We start from the raw sequence: 17,500 nt of genomic DNA, 5'->3' as shown, positions 1-17,500 counted from the left end.
AGGGAGCTTTGCCGTCCGGGGGGCTTGCGCCCACCCCGGTGCTTTCTGAGGGTCCCGCGGTTGGCGCCGAGCATTCGGTGGCCTCCCCGTGCCTTTCCTGGCCGTTCCGGCCCAGTGGGGGTCTCCCGGTTGCCCGCGCTGTTTGGGCCTCAATTTCGGGCCTGTTAGTGAGGAGAAGCCGGGGCCTCGATTTTTTGGTTGTCCTGGCTTCCTCCTCAGGCCCTTGGGCACATTGAGAGAGGCCCTGCCCTGCTTAGGGGCCTTGCTGCCTGCTCCTGCCTTCCACCTGGTGGCCTCTGTTTTAACTGCTTATTGAGCCAGTGCAGGGCAGAGGGGTGGGGGGAGTGTGTGTGTGTGCGTGTGTGCGGTCTCTGCGTCCAATCCCTGTGTCCCTGGGGGACATGCTCAGTAGCGCGGAAAACGGGACACAGGGAATCTGGACGCAGAGACACAGGGACTTTATTATATAGGATAGGTCTCCCAGAAAATGGTCAGTAGGTACAACCATGTTGCTAAATATGTAAGGTATAGGTAAAGGGACCCCTGACCATTAGGGTCCAGTCGTGACCGACTCTGGGGTTGCGGCCCTCATCTCATTCTATAGGCCGAGGGAGCCGGCGTACAGCTTCCAGGTCATGTGGCCAGCATGACTAAGCCACTTCTGGCGAACCAGAGCAGCACACGGAAACACTGTTTACCTTCCCGCTGTAACAATACCTATTTATCTACTTGCACTTTGACGTGCTTTTGAACTGCTAGGTTGGCAGGAGCTGGGACCGAGCAACGGGAGCTCACCCCGTCACTAGTCCCTGCCCTCGTTGGGGGGCTTTTCATTGGCCCCTGCTAATGCCGATCCCACCAGCAGACCCCTTGCCTGCCTGTTGGTCAGCTGGTGGGAGGCTGGCTCAACCAATAGGGCTGAGTGGAGGGAGTGAAGGTTAAGGGGTGATAAGATAGCCATGTTCAAATATATCAAAGGATGTCATATAGAGGAGGGAGAAAGGTTGTTTTCTGCTGCTCCAGAGAAGCGGACACGGAGCAATGGATTCAAACTACAAGAAAGAAGATTCCACCTAAACATTAGGAAGAACTTCCTGACAGTAAGAGCTGTTCGGCAGTGGAATTTGCTGCCAAGGAGTGTGGTGGAGTCTCCTTCTTTGGAGGTCTTTAAGCAGAGGCTTGACAGGCATATGTCAAGAATGCTTTGATGGTGTTTCCTGCTTGGCAGGGGGTTGGACTGGATGGCCCTTGTGGTCTCTTCCAACTCTATGATTCTATGATTCTATGAACTCATTCCATAAATGCTCTCCAGTAAATCCCCTCTCCAGATTCCTCTACAGTAGCAAGATTGTTTTATTGATTTATTATTTTAGGAAATAATCTGAGCATTGATTTTGGGGAGCAGTTGGTAAACAAATAAATTCAAACGACATTATAAAGCAAAGGAACCGTGCAAGAAATTAAGAGGAATAAAACCATCCAATTAGCGAAAAAGTCCAAATTCTGAAATGTCTGAGCAAATGAAATGGATTTAACTTGGGGCTGAGAAGAGTGCAGTGTCACCTCCCTGAAAAGAGCATTCCCCAGTTGGGGGGGCCACCACAGAGAAGGCTCTCTCTTTCTACATAGATGACACATGGATCAGGGACCTACCTTGCAGGGTTGTTGCAGTGATTATAGAAAGAGGAGTATGAGGACATTGTAATGCGCTATATGAAAGCTGTGGGGCTTTTACATCTGATCAGTGCCCAAACTGGACATACACACTTCATTTCAGCCCGAATCCCAGCGTCGTTTTCAGATTGTGTTCTGAGAGCTTGAATGCACATAAATTGTATCTCCAGCTGTTTGTGTATCAAGGGCTCTGTGAAGAGGCAGGGCCGCTTGGCTTGTGTTTTCTTGCCAGCCATGGAAGGACTGCAAAACCCAAGCTTCTATCGCCCAGGATTTTTGAGAAATGACATCAGATATGACTGATTGCAGACAGGCAAGTCAAGTGGCTCCTAGGCATTCCCATCGCCTTCGCTAGACAGCTGCAGAATAATAAGCAGCAAGATCAGCTCGGCCAGGAGTGGGAATTGCGTGTATTGCTGTTGTTCTCCTCTCCCGTGCCAAGTAATTTCTTTAGAGAGCTGACCTCATACTGATCATCTTTCTGTACACTTCTCTTTTTATCAGTTTCTTCTCATTTCTTTGGTTACATAGCAAAGCTGCTTTTTCCTCGGATATTTTCCCAATTCAAATGCCTTTGAGCGCAGGCATGTGGCATCGTTCTTTGCTGCAGCATTGCAGGAGGATGTCTTGCAGGAGAAGCTTGTAGCGGCACAATAAGTGCCGTATTTGTCAGAGTCTTGTACGCTTAATATATTTGAAACAATTTGCAATGGAAAAAGGAGTTCCCATTGTGAGTGAATGAGAGAGCCCGGCCCCTGCAAAATGCACATCGGAGGTGTCCTCCCTACTCAGATTAGGCCCATGGGGTGTGTGTGGTTAAACTGGCCATGAGTTTAGTCCTGGGGTTGTCCACACCAGAGTTTATTGTGTGCTCTCAGCTGTTTGCCATTTGATTTGTGAAGACCTCATGATGTTACCCTCAAATACCGGTCATGTTGGGCAGATGCCCGATGATCATCTTCCAGAGCAACTACTCAGAGAAGAGAAGGTTAAGGGGTGATATGATAGCCATGTTCAAATACAGGTATATAAAAGGATGTCATATAGAGGAGGGGAAAAGGTTGTTTTCTGCTGCTCCAGAGAAGCGGACACGGAGCAATGGATTCAAACTACAAGAAAGAAGATTCCACCTCAACATTAGGAAGAACTTCCTGACAGTAAGAGCTGTTTGGCAGTGGAATTTGCTACCAAGGAGTGTGGTGGAGTCTCCTTCTTTGGAGGTCTTTAAGCAGAGGCTTGACAGGCATATGTCAAGAATGCTTTGATGGTGTTTCCTGCTTGGCAGGGGGTTGGACTGGATGGCCCTTGTGGTCTCTTCCAACTCTACGATTCTATGATTCTACTCTATTCCGAACTTAAAAATGGAAAGCGTCATGCTGGTGGTCAACAGAAGAGGTTCAAAGACTCTCTCAAGGCAAATCTCAAAAAATGTAGTATAAGCACTGACAACTGGGAAACACTGGCCTGTGAGTGCATGCACACTTCTTCAGATACACTGAAACAGATGTCACCAGACCCTTATATATAGAAAAACCCCACCCTCCCACTATATATAAGGGTCTGGTGACAACCGTCACTTTCTGCTCCTCCCCGTTTCATGCCCAATGCTTCCTCAGTGCTTTCCTCTCTTTTCCAGCTGTGTTCATAACTATCTACAATGTGCTCCTAACTGGAGCATAGCTATGGGCACCACAGGGCAGGGCAGAGTCTCAAACAAAGATGTGCTCTCCCAAGCCCATGTTCCCAGCAGGTTCACCCTCCTAACTCAGCGACGTCTACACTGCCTTGGCCATATCCACAGAACGTAAGATGGCAGGATCCCCAAGGATCTGATCTACGGGGAGCTGGCTTCAGGCACCAGGCCTGTTGGCAGACCAACTCTGTGTTAGAAAGATGTCTGTAAACAAGACATGAAGGTTGGCAACATCAACCCTGCCCTGGGGGAATCCCTTGCAGAAGACCGCAGGGCCTGGAGACATTCAGGTCATGCGTCTATAGCAGTGACTAGAGGAGGAATGATCGCTGGGAGAAGAAACACCCTGGTGCATTTGCAGCAGCAAAACCAGGCCCCTTCATCTGCCCCGACTGCAACTGAACATATCTCTCCCACATCTGTCTCTACAGCCAGAGCAGGAGTTTGACTTCACCCCCCAAAAGGACGCTCCTCCATTGTCTCCTGAGACAGACAGATACCGACAATAAAATCTATGTCCGTATCAAATCTATTTACTGTATTTTGATCTCTCATGTTTGCACAAAACCAGAGAACTGCGCAAGCAAATCAGATTAGAAATGGTGTGCTGAGAATTTACAATGGCCTGACGATGTGCTTTTATGCACCTCTTGGACAGGATGTTTTAATTTTTATGAAGTGCATGCATGGCAAAGCACTACACTCTCCAAAGCAACCGAGGCTTCTTCATAGAGAATAGCAGCTCTGCAAGAGAGCTACCGGCTTCACCTAACAACTCTCTGCACCTTTGCAAACTACAGCTTCTGGAATCTTTTGTGGGAAGTTGTGCCTGTTGAAAGCGGTGCCAGAGTGTTTCAAATGCACGGTGTGAATGGGGCCAGATTTTTTTCCCTGTTCCCTCGGCCTCCTTAATCCATCCACGTCCTATGAACACACGGCCTTTGTTGTCCCGGCACGGTGAGGCAGAAAGGTCCCAGACTCCCCACAAATGCCATTGATTGGTGCAATGTAGCCAAGTGTGTGAGATGACATACACCAGGGCTTTTAACGACCCATAAAAAGGCCCCTCTTGACATTTTATATTAAGCCCTTGCCCTGAGGAGATGCTGAGCTTTCCCTTTCCCTGCACTTGCTGCTGGTGACAGTGGATGTGTGCTGATGGGGGCCGAGGAGGGGCGAGGTGGGGAGTCCATTAAAGGGAGAAGTCGGGCTGGCAGACACTTTCCGCGCGGGACATCTGAGCGGCATGACGGCGGCTAATCGGGGCTACGTGGCCCTCTGCTAATGGGTCTGGGCTCTAGGGGCTTGCCTGTGACCTATCCAATGACCTATCCAAAATTTAAGCAGACCTTTGGTTGACTGGCATCTGACGCCCCTTTGAAATGTGTTGGGGGAGGGGGGAGTGTTGGATTTTTCTTTTTTCTATTTGTTGTTGTTTAGTCGTTTAGTCATGTCCGACTCTTTGTGACCCCATGGACCATAGCACGCCAGGCACTCCTGTCTTGCACTGCCTCCCACAGTTTGGTCAAACTCATGTTCGTACCTTCGAGAACACTGTCCAACCATCTTGTCCTCTGTCGTCCCCTTCTCCTTGTGCACTCAATCTTTCCCAACATCAGGGTCTTTTCCAAGGATTCTTCTCTTTTCATGAGGTGGCCAAAGTATTGGAGCCTCAGCTTCACGATCTGTCCTTCCAGTGAGCACTCAGGGCTGATTTCCTTCTGAATGGATAGGTTTGATCTTCTTTTTCTATTTACCATTATTATTATTATTATTATTATTATTATTATTATTATTATTATTAGAATTTATATACCAACCCATACCTGGGGATCTCAGGGTGGTTCACAGAATAAAATCAAGCTATAAAACCACAAAATACCTAATAAGAATAAAAACAGCAACCCAACACCCCCTCCCCAAAAACACATTTTAAAAGGGCATAGGATTTTGTTTTTTCTATTGTGCTTTTAGGTTGTGAGCTGGCCTGAGACCTGCGGGTATAGGGCGATATACATATTTTAAAGATGATGATGATAATTCCATGTACGGTAGCTGTCAAATCTTATTCCAACACTGGCAATGAGCAGAGAAGGCTAGCTCATCGGATGCATAGGAAGCCTAGAAAACAGAGCTCTGCTTGCTCTTGAATTGGAGGGGAATCGCAAGGGAGCTCAGAAAGAAATGCTACTGGAGGGGGAAGGAGAGACAGCTCAGCACCTGCTTCTGAAGGCCATTGCCTCAGTCTGCCCAATGGTAGAGCCATCCCTGCTGGCCCTGCAAAGGGATTGTCTTCCCTCAACAACATGTTGCCCAGAGTAAACGCTAGGACTGATGGAACATTGTCCAGGAGGCAGGCCTAACCTAAGAATTTTAGCTACCCCTTTTGGACAGTACTGGCATTCCTTATCATTTGTTTGCAGATCTAGATGACCACCAATGTAGTATGAGAACACTGGAGCGCAAGGCTCCAAGTTACAGTACGGAAGAGGGGACAGCAGCTGCAGGATGCAGGAAATCTGGAGCCAGGGGAGAGGGATGGGGCAAAACTTTGGTTCACCTCATGTTTTAATGCAAGGCAACCTAATGTGCACGCCTGTCTAATGTGTACCTCATCTGTCTCCTGAGAAATCTCTATGTGGGACAAGAAGCTACAGTTTGAACTAGATCTGGAACAACTGATTGGTTCAAAATTGGGAAAGGAGTACGACAAGGCTGTATATTGTCTCCTTGCTTATTTAAGTTATATGCAGAATTCATCATGCGAAAGGCTGGACTAGATGAATCCCAAACCAGAATTAAGATTACCGGAAGAAATATCAACAACCTCAGATATGCAGATGACACAACTTTGATGGCAGAAAGTGAGGAGGAATTAAAGAACCTTTTAATGAGGGTGAAAGAGGAGAGCGCAAAATATGGTCTGAAGCTCAACATAAAAAAAAACTAAGATCATGGCCACTGGTCCCATCACCTCCTGGCAAATAGAAGGGGAAGAAATGGAGGCAGTGAGAGGTTTTACTTTCTTGGGCTCCATGATCACTGCAGATGGTGACAGCAGTCATGAAATTAAAGGACGCCTGCTTCTTGGGAGAAAAGCAATGACAAATCTAGACAGCATCTTAAAAAGCAGAGACATCACCTTGCCTACAAAGGTCCGTATAGTTAAAGCTATGGTTTTCCCAGTAGTGATGTATGGAAGTGAGAGCTGGACCATCAAGAAGGCTGATCACCGAAGAATTGATGCTTTTGAATTATGGTGCTGGAAGAGACTCTTGAGAGTCCCATGGACTGCAAGAAGATCAAACCTATCCATTCTTAAGGAAATCAGCCCTGAGTGCTCACTGGAAGGACAGATCCTGAAGCAGAGGCTCCAATACTTTGGCCACCTCATGAGAAGAGAAGACTCCCTGGAAAAGACCCTGATGTTGGGAAAGATGGAGGGCACTAGGAGAAGGGGACGACAGAGGACGAGATGGTTGGACAATGTTCTCGAAGCTACGAACATGAGTTTGACCAAACTGCGGGAGGCAGTGCAAGACAGGAGTGCCCGGCGTGCTCTGGTCCATGGGGTCATGAAGAGTCGGACATGACTAAACGACTAAAAAGCAACAATGTGCACTTTCTGAAGCAATACATGAACTGAAACACAACTATCCTTCGGAATCCACACTTTGGTAAATTTTGTGATACAGTTCTCCAGCAAAAAAGGGGGGGCATATAAAAATGCATGTATTAGTGAAAATACCATATAAGAATGCCTTGTGTTAGGGGAATTTGTTTGCAAAAAATTGTATAATAGGCAAAATTGGAGACACAAATATGTGTATTATGGCAGGTGTACTTTAAAATTTTGGCAAATTTCCCCCTTTTTAAAAAAAGGGAATCACAAATTGCTGCAGAAATGTGGAGAACTGAAATTAAGAATGGGGGGGGGGTGTGAGAAGCTGAGAAACCAAAATTGCTATTCCTCCATCCCTATCTGGAAGTTTTGAGTCTTTCCCTTCCTCCGCATCTGTTTAAGGGAATAATGCCAGGCATTTTGTGCTGAGGAACCTTTTAACCTTAGCATCACCTTGCCAACAAAAGCAGGAGGGTGTGAATGTTTTTAAAGTACTTAGTTGCCCATGATATTGTTATCTCCTGCATCTTGGGAACTGGTTTTCTGTTTGGTGTTTATGCACAACTTAAAACAGACAACTGAACTCATAACTCTCAGGTATGTTATAATATTGACTAAATATCTGAAGGGCTATATGATTGGGGGGGGATATTGTGTGTGCAAACCAGTTTAAAATGCATGTTTTGCCGTTCCAGTCTGGCTACTCTACATGAGTTACTGTATTTAGTAAACAGAGCTAAACCCTTCTTTATTTCACGATCAGTATCTTCACACTGAGCTGGAGTTAAATGCTTCCTTTTGCTGAGTTCACAGGGAACAGTCATTTCAAGTAGCTGGAATTACGAGCACACCAAGTTTCAGGTTATAGGAAGTGATGATCCCTCCATTAGAACGGCAACCTTGCACTAGAAGGGTTTGGGTCGGGGTCAAGGAATAGCAGCACACAAGTCTTGTCTGGATTGAAATGCGTTGAGGTCAGGAAGCAGGAATGAACACAGAAATGAATGCAGGGATGTAGCAACTGTTTTCATTCTGCGTTGAACAACTACTAGCTAAATGTGATATGAAACTCTTTTTGCTAGTGTTGACCTTAAACCGACAGTAGCAACACAGACATATGGGATAAGTCCGCTCACCCTTTTGATGCGGTGGCATTGCAGGGGCGGAGAAGGCTTCACTGGCGCCCCGACGTGGGAATTCAAACTGGCTGTGCCCTTCCTGATTGGCAGAGAGGGCTTAAGCCTATCAGGAACCGTATCCTGGACTGCTCCCTGCTTTGGCCAACTTGGGCTGTGCCAGGGGGTGGAGGCGATGGAGCTGAAGGTGGGCTTCCCTCAAATGTGCCCCTTGCCCATTTAAGCAGCCAGCGTCTGGGGCTCAGCCTGTTTGTTCCTTTGCCAGGATTTTCCCCTGCCCACCCACCCTCGGTTTAAGCTGATAGCCAATGACCTTGCTGTGGCTACAGTGGTCACCGTCCTTCAAGGGACCGGGTAGGAATTTGCCCACCGGGCTAACTGGTTTTGCCTACCTCATAGCAAGTTATCACAACTGGTTGGGCATCGGGGCAATCCTTTGTTTTGGATGGAGGGGAGGTTGTAGTCTCTGCCTGCCCCTCCAAACGCTGGGGCACCCTGTTAAAGGGATCCAGGGGGAGTGGCCATGTCTGTGTGCCTGGGGGGGGGGGAACCAGGGCTGAAGGCACTCCCCCAGATTGTGATCCCTGCAGGGCTCACCCTATTGGATGTAAGTCTTAGGAACCCCCGCCTGGATTGACCACACATCACTTCCGGCGGGTGGGCTGGAATTATTTAGATTTCCCCGAGCCCAAGCCAAACCTCTTTCATCTGTATTCGATAAAGTTGTGGCCTGTTTTGACCCCAAACCAGTCTCATTGTTCTCTTTGGGTTGGGGTGTGGGAAGTCCAATGCCTGGCCCTGCAATATGGGCAGGTACATTTGCGAATAAAGAAGGGAAGCATTTTAGCGGGGACACAACCTCCTGTTCTGAGACGGAAGAAAACTCAGAGCATATTGGTGGCATTTTGTAGGGCTCAGCCTATACTGAAGGGTCTTTAGGGTTTGCCTCATCACCTGATACCAGACGTGCAAATGCTTACAAATGTTGGCAGCTTAAAGAGACTCTTTACACATCATTGAATGGTTATTGAAAAGTATTTAGGGCTATGTTTCTGCTAAGGTTTATAAAGCAGCGTTGGCAAGTATTCGTTATATCTGCTAATATCAACGAACGGAATACTCCTGTTTACTTTATAGGAACAAGGCTTTTGTTCTAACATTGTCTGTCTTTAGCTGGATTTTTTTTTTGGTTACTTTCTGAATGGTTCTACATCAGCGGTTGATTATGGTCTGCAGATCAAAATCAATGGAAAGATGGGTGCTGCTGATGTGATTTTAATACATTTAATGAGGATGTGATTTAATACATTTACTCCAAGGAGGGGAAAACAAATAACTGTAGACGCTCCATCACAAATAGAATACACTGAACATTTAGGCTCTGTCCAAGGAACTATATAGTAAGAAAACATCTCATTTTATAAACTGAGCACCTTGCTTCTGTCCTATTCTCAATAAATGGGGAACAACTGTTCTTTTTCTTTCTTCTGATGATTTCTACAGTATTAAAACAGTCTACTAGCAGGCACAGTTTCCCCATTTACTATATTGGGTTAATATTGGAAAACTAATAAAAAAAATTATTTGAAATTAAAAAAAAATCCCATTTGCTCTTGAACTTCTTTCTGTATTTTTCATTATGCTCACACAGGAGTCCAAAAACCCTTGCTTCGCTTACTAGCCAGAGTCGCAATTTGTGATCAGCGCTGACTCTTTACCGCAACCTTTGAAAAACCTTTGTGCGTGCCAAAGAACTTGCAGGGGAGAAGGCGGGTTTTGTCACTGGACTTAATATTTGATGAATTATTGTATTTTAATATTTTGCTGGAAGCTGCCCAGAGTGGGCAGGGTATAAATAATATATTATTATTATTATTATTATTATTATTATTATTATTATTATTGGGTCGAGCTCTTATGTTGCTTCTGCTTCCTCCAAAGCTCAGCAGCACAAGGCCAAAAATATCTAAGATAGAGGATTCTGCAACCAGCAGAAGCGCTTCTGCCAGCACGAAATGTGAAATCTCTCCTCTCCAAGGACTCGGCTGTGAGAGAGAAGATGGACCTTTCAATGCGTTGGGTCTGGTTGAGCTCAGCCGGAGATATTGATGGCAGCATCCCTGTCGAACCTCAGCTCCTTGTATCTTTCCCTCTGCCGCGGCACCAAATAGGTTTTGCCCTGAGGGAGACCCACAAATAGAGTAACACAAACAAGAACGTTTTCCTGCTTGACCAAAGGAAACTTGAAAAGAATCGTGGGTTGGAAAAGCGCTTTTGAGAGTCTCTCAAATCTGGTTGGAAAAGCGCCTTTGAGGGTCTCTCAAATCTGGTTGGAAAAGCGCCTTTGAGAGTCTCTCAAATCTGGTTGGAAAAGCGCCTTTGAGAGTCTCTCAAATCTGGTTGGAAAAGTGCCTTTAAGAGTCTCTCAAATCATCCCTCACCTGTTTCTGAAAAGAGACAGGGAGCAACTCTCTTTTTGCTACAGTTGAGGCCAATCCCCATAGAAAATAATGATTTTGTCACCCCACAAATTCTTTCTGCAGCACAGGTTCATATGTCGACGAACAAATGAGATTTGAACGAATAAATGAAATTTCCCCAAAATGGAGGTTGGAATACCAATCATTTTGGGACTTCATATAAATTCAATTGACATTTTTCCTCTGCTCTGTAATGTGAACCCTCCTCTGCATTTCCTCATCTTGGCTGAGAAAAAATGTGCCAAATACCACAAGAAAGGCTGTTCTTCTGGTTCCGCAAACCTGGCTAATAAAAAGAAATAAACTGCGTTGGAAGAAGCACAAGCCCCTCTCCTTAAGCCCACGGGATTTCTCGGCCTTTAGAACTAAACCAAAGGAGGTCAGCCATGTTTCTTCTTGTATCCACACAGAAAATCTTAAAGTTTGCCCATTAGAGGCAAATGAACATTAATACAGAAAAGGTTAAAGTATCAAAATGTTCAAAAAGGATATGTAATTTAATGGGCTTCTGTAATAGAAGGCTCAGAAATTGAATTCGACACGTGGAAGAGATCAGAAACTTATCCACCTAAGTCTGTAGTCCTTCAACATTATATATACTGAAATATTATAAAGTTGCCTTCCAGAGAACCAAACTGGGGGCGAGGGCGGACACAGTGACCAGGCTGCAAGGGAAATTATTTTGTCAATTCAGAGCCAAAAGGTGAACTTTGGGACTCTACAGATATTCAAGTTAAGAGGGTCCACTGAGGATGTCTTGCTCAAGGAACACCAAGATCCTGAAGCTGCCAGTGACTGGCTGGTCGTGTGTGAAACCCCTTGATATTTCCGGATAGCCCTGCTCTCTGAATCATAGAATCATAGAGTTGGAAGAGACCACAAGGGCCATCCAGTCCAACCCCCTGCCAAGCAGGAACCACCATCAAAGCATTCCCGGCAAATGGCTGTCAAGCCTCTGCTTAAAGACCTCCAAAGAAGGAGACTCCACCACACTCCTTGGTAGCAAATTCCACTGCCGAAGAGCTCTTACTGTCAGGAAGTTCTTCCTAATGTTTAGGTGGAATCTTCTTTCTTGTAGTTTGAATCCATTGCTCCGTGTCCGCTTCTCTGGAGCAGCAGAAAACAACCTTTCACCCTCCTCTATATGACATCCTTTTATATATTTGAACCTGGCCATCATATCACCCCTTAACCTTCTCTTCTCCAGGCTAAACATACCCAGCTCCCTAAGCCGTTCCTCATAAGGCATCATTTCCAGGCCTTTGACCATTTTGGTTGCCCTCCTCTGGACACGTTCCAGTTTGTCAGTATCCTTCTTGAACTGTGGTGCCCAGAACTGGACACAGTACTCCAGGTGAGGTCTGACCAGAGCAGAATACAGTGGTACTATTACTTCCCTTGATCTAGATGCCATACTGTACTCCTATTGATGCAGCCCAGAATTGCATTGGCTTTTTGAGCTGCTGCATCACACTGCTGACTCATGTCAAGTTTGTGGTCTACCAAGACTCCTAGATCCTTTTCACATGTACTGCTCTCAAGCCAGGTGTCACCCATCCTGTATTTGGCTACCAGTATAAATGGTTTGGTTGGTGAGTACCAGGAAAAGGACTTCCTCTGTGGTGACCATCTCTCTGTCAAAGGCACTCACCAGGGAAATTAATAAGATTCCCTCTTTCTTGTCCTGTAGAAAAACTTAGAGGACTTATAGCTCTCTATACATATTTATTGCATAGATGGATGATTCTATAGTTGTCAATTTTGATAACTCTTTTACCTGCTACTGTGATTTTTAATGGTGTTTGCTGCTTTTACTTGGTACAGTGGTACCTCGGTTTATGAACTTGATCCATTCCGGAAGTTCGTTCTTAAACCGAATCCATTCTTAAACCGAGGCGCGCTTTCCCTGACGAGGGCTCCCCCCCACCGGTGCTCTTCCACCATTCAGTTTCCGTTTGTAGACCGAAGTAAAGTTTGCAAACCAGGACACTACTTCCAGTTTTGCGGAGTTCGTAAACCAAATAGTTCGTAAACAGGGCTGTTCTTAAACTGAGGTACCCCTGTATTTTAAATCTTGACATTTTAGTGGGCTATATCCTTGATTTGCAGTAATGTGCCTTGAGAGGGTAAATACACCCTAAAAGGCAGGCTAGAGGGGGACATTATATAAATAAAACAGGTGGGATATAACTGCTTTCATCGAGGAACAAACCAGTACAAGAAGCATCTTTTTCCGAGGATACGTTGCAGCAATTATCTTTTGGTCCTTTGGAGTCTAACAGATTCCTTGTGGCTAAAGCTTTCATGGACTCCCCACTTCAAAAATATGCCTTCATCTTTTTGTCAAAGTGTCCTGCGGCAAACTAAACAGAAAAATTCTCCTTAAGGTGTGGACAACTCTTGTTTTTCCTGCCGAGAAGAAGTGATAATAACTTCCGACTTGTCACTATCTTCCGCTCACTCTCTGAAATCTGAAAATCTCCCGGTGAGCTTCATGCCGGATCCGGCAGGCATTGAGTCAAAGCCCAAGGCGCTGTCCCAGAGATGGAGAACCTGTGGTTTCCCAGCTGATGTTGGATCATTCCTCCCATCAGCCAAAGCCAATGGGGCCGATAGTCAGGGGAGTTGATAATGGGAGTTGATAATCCAGGAACATCTGGAGAACCTCAGATTTCTCATCCTTATTCTATTCTGAGCCCAAACTGACTCTTTCCATTCTGCCAGGACCACCAAGATTTTCATGGGTAACACCTTTGAGCTGAATGCCATAGTTCTTGTTCCCCTATCTTCTACCCAGTTGCTTTTAGAGGCCTCACTTGGGCCCCATCCTTGACTAAGAAGAGTTGAGGTGCCCAATCAGAAAAAGGGGTACAGTGGAACCTCTACCTGCGACCATAATCTGTTTCGGAGGTCTGTCCGGAGGTTGAAACGGGTCGCTGGGAAAGGGGCCATTGTGCGCAGGCAGGGGCGGCGATTTTCCGCTTCTGCGCATGTGTGAACAGCGGCAAACCCCGCCGGTTACTTCTGGGTTAGGGTTGCCATATTTCAAAAAGTGAAAATCTGGACACAAAAATTACTCAGCTTTTTTGGGCAAAGTTGTTGAGCTCTTCTTCTTCTTCTTCTTCTTCTTCTTCTTCTTCTTCTTCTTCTTCTTCTTCTTCTTCTTCTTCTTCTTCTTCTTCTTCTTCTTCTTCTTCTTCTTCTTCTTCTCCCAAGGCTGCTGAAAAATCTATTTTTAAAAATTGAGATTTTTTTTTTAATAAAAAAAGTGATTTCTGCCCGGACACTGTTTCCAACTGCCGTATTCCGGCTATATCTGGAAAATTCTGGATGGATGGCTGGCAATGGTGAGAAGGAACTAGCTGGCACCCTAGCTGGCAATGGTGAGAAGGAACACGTGATCAGGGCTAGGCACTCCCATCCTTTATACAGACAAAAAAAACTGCTCAAAATTTACTTTACAGACATTGGGGACTTGTTTAAGACCAGCCAGTTTTCAAAAAAAGAAAGAAATGGTCCCTCTCTCACACATAAGATATGTCTAGCAAACGCGCAAAATTCAGACTAGTCGACTGACAAATCTGCACAGCATTGTGAACTCTACTTGCACAACACGGTGCAGTTTCTCCTATCATCCAGTGTCAGAAAGCAAGGAAACAGCCCACAAGGCCCAACACATCTGCTTTTTTACAATCTGTACGTAGAATTCACATCTCAAATATCAAAAGCACTTCCTCAAGACACAGTTATGAGGGAAACCTGGCCGGCCAAAACGTATTTTCTTTCGCTACTTCTCCACTCAAGATCTGAAGGGATTCTAGAAAGGTTTCGGTCTCCGAAAATTGATCTGACCCTCTTAGTGTTCATTAATTAGTTAGCGTTTTATTGGCATAGGATTTGGTGTTTTAAAAAAACCCAGTTTTGTGGATGTCCTATCCCCCCCCCCAGGAACTGAATGAATTAAAATGTCAGAAAAGTTGCGTAGAAAATATAACAGTGTTTCTCTGCTTCCCTTTTTTCATTACCACAGGTGTATTTCGGAGATATTTATTCATTTTATTTCTATCCCAACTTACTTCCAAGGAGGTCAAGGTGGCAAACATGGTTCATCCCATTTTTTAACCTCACAACAACCCTGCGATGTAGGTTAGGCTGAGAGACTGTGGCTGGTTGAGGGCTTGGGCACAATGAGCTTCTGCCTCACATTTTCCAGGCACAAGTCTGCACTTTATAGCTCTGTGCCTAAGTGCTCTTTTGCGTGGGTAAGCCCCGAGTGAGGATCTGAACCCTGGTCTCCCAGGTCCTCGCCTAACACTCTAACCATTACACTATACTGCCCCGTCATAGAATACAGTTCACTCGGGGATGCTATTGGGTGGGGGATAAATCTGCCCCTTCCTCCTGTTGCCCCCCCCAGTGAGAATCAGATTTTTGCCTTCTCAGCTGTATCTCGCTTTGCAAAATCTTTGCTTTGTACCATAGAAGGCACTGCCATCTTGGGTTATGTCTCTTGGTCACACGAGAATGAAATGGAATATTGGGGAACTGGGATAGAAAGGTGGGAAGTGTCTTTTATACACAGAGAGAAAGAAAACACCTACCAGCCTAAAAATAACAATTTTTAACCTCATTTCAAGTGAGCTTCTGGATCTCCTACAGTTTATATAACACATTTATTTTTATTGTTTTATTTTGCTCCATTTGTTTTACCTATTTGCTCTGTTATTCTCTCCTGAACCCTGAGTTCCCTTTCAGTCACACTATGATAGCATTAGCCATTATTATTTAAGTTTATTCTGGAGGGAAATGGATCATTAACCAACTTATAAATTTAAGCCACTGTTACCCATTGTGCCGCCGCTGCTCTGAATAAACGCACCAAGCCGGAGTCGGAAACTGCAGATGTTGAATCTTGCAAAAAAGCCGAATTGCAGCATCCCAAAAACAATTTCTGTCGGAATGGGACTCATCTGCAAAATCTTCTCCACACCCAGGCCTGAGGCTGAGTCAGGAGTCCTGATGTTTCTCCTCTCCTTCATGAAGGCCCACTGCCACCTGTAGGTCTCGAGAAGCATCCACATTTGAGAACTGGCCAAAAGGAAATCCACACCTTAGGAATCCCAAGAGGAAAGTGGAGAAATGAGTGGCTTTGAGGTCCCGATCCCATAGGATTTAAAGGGAGCAACTGATTCTTAGCTGACCAGTCCTTGAAGAATTGCTATGAGAGCTAAAATATAACAAGGCTCTTTAAGTGATGGAAAGAAAGAAAGAAAGAAAGAAAGAAAGAAAGAAAGAAAGAAAGAAAGAAAGAAAGAAAGAAAGAAACCGGAATGTTTCATCTGATGAAGTGAACTGCAGTCCATAAAAACGTTCGCCACAATAAATTTATTTCAGGCAACACAAGACTCCTTCTTGTTTTTGCAACAGATGAGCACGGCTACCCGATTTGGAAGTTGCAAATAAACACGGTTCGGATTCCATATTTGTCCGTCCCCGTCCCCCCCAGACAAACATATCCTTTTCAATGGCTTCTTCTTTGCCCCCCAGATAATGGTAATGACTTCGGCGGTTTCAAAGGATGTTCATGCCTGGTAAAAGCAGCAGCCGACTGAAATCTATCTTTGTTTGCTCGGCTTGTGAAAGCAAAACCTCCCAGGCCGCTCTGCTTTCTTGCTTGAAAGAGATAACAAATGCAAATTGAATCGTGATGGGCGCCTTCCACCCAGAGTGCGGTGAACAGCAGGAGCTTCGGCCCATATCTGGGAAACCACAGCACAAATAATTTGGCTAGAAAGAAAAACAAAGCTGCAAAGGAAAGAGGCCCACTCTGCTTACTGGTAAAACTGGGATTTCTTAAGAGCTCTGTCGATGTTTGCAAGCAAAGGTTTTCCTCTTTAGGAGGCGATATCTCTTGTACTTGTGTTTGAGCATTGTTTGCTATCTGACTGGTGAAGTGATGACAAACCTAGACAGCATCTTAAAAAGCTGACAAAGGTCCGTATAGTTAAAGCTATGGTTTTCCCAGTAGTGATGTATGGAAGTGAGAGCTGGACCATAAAGAAGGCTGGTCGCCAAAGAATTGATGCTTTTGAATTATGGTGCTGGAGGAGACTCTTGAGAGTCCCATGGACTGCAAGAAGATCAAACCTATCCATTCTGAAGGAAATCAGCCCTGAGTGCTCACTGGAAGGACAGATCCTGAAGCTGAGGCTCCAATACTCTGGCCACCTCCTGAGAAGAGAAGACTCCCTGGAAAAGACCCTGATGTTGGGAAAGATTGAGGGCACAAGGAGAAGGGGACGACAGAGGACGAGATGGTTGGACAGTGTTCTCAAAGTCACCAATATGAGTCTGACCAAACTGCAGGAGGCAGTGGAAGACAGGAGTGCCTGGCGTGCTCTGGTCCATGGGGTCACGAAGAGTCGGACACGACTAAACGACTAAACAACAACAATCTCCACATATATGACTTTTGTTCAGTCAGAATTTGCTGGAACTGAGTTCCGGCACCTCTCAGGTGGGTGCCATGCCATTCTAAGAGAATGAGGGAGGTGTTCATGGTGAGTTCTGGCACCTCTTTTTCTAGAAAAATGTTTAGGGGTACTCTCATTTTCCTGTTGAAATACTGCCCCTCAATGAAGCCAAACTTAGATTCACAAAATGTTTAGGGGCGTGCGTCCCCCTGCGTCTCCCCCGAAAAAAGCACTGTGTGTGTGTGTGTGTGTGTGTGTGTGTGTGTGTGTGTATCCCAGAAAACAAAAGAAAAGAAAAGCTGTGGCCCCTCTCATTTAACCACTGACCCTCCTTCATTCAGGAGATTGAAAGTGAAATTGGAACCCCAAGCTCTGTTTTCTCTCTCCTAGGAATCCTCTGTCAAGAAGCTGTCAGTCACTCT

The sequence above is a fragment of the Zootoca vivipara genome, chromosome 16 (assembly GCF_963506605.1).
Source record: "Zootoca vivipara chromosome 16, rZooViv1.1, whole genome shotgun sequence".
Taxonomy (NCBI): domain Eukaryota; kingdom Metazoa; phylum Chordata; class Lepidosauria; order Squamata; family Lacertidae; genus Zootoca; species Zootoca vivipara.
The sequence above is the reverse complement of the archived record's forward strand: the minus strand, read 5'-3'. Positions refer to the sequence as shown.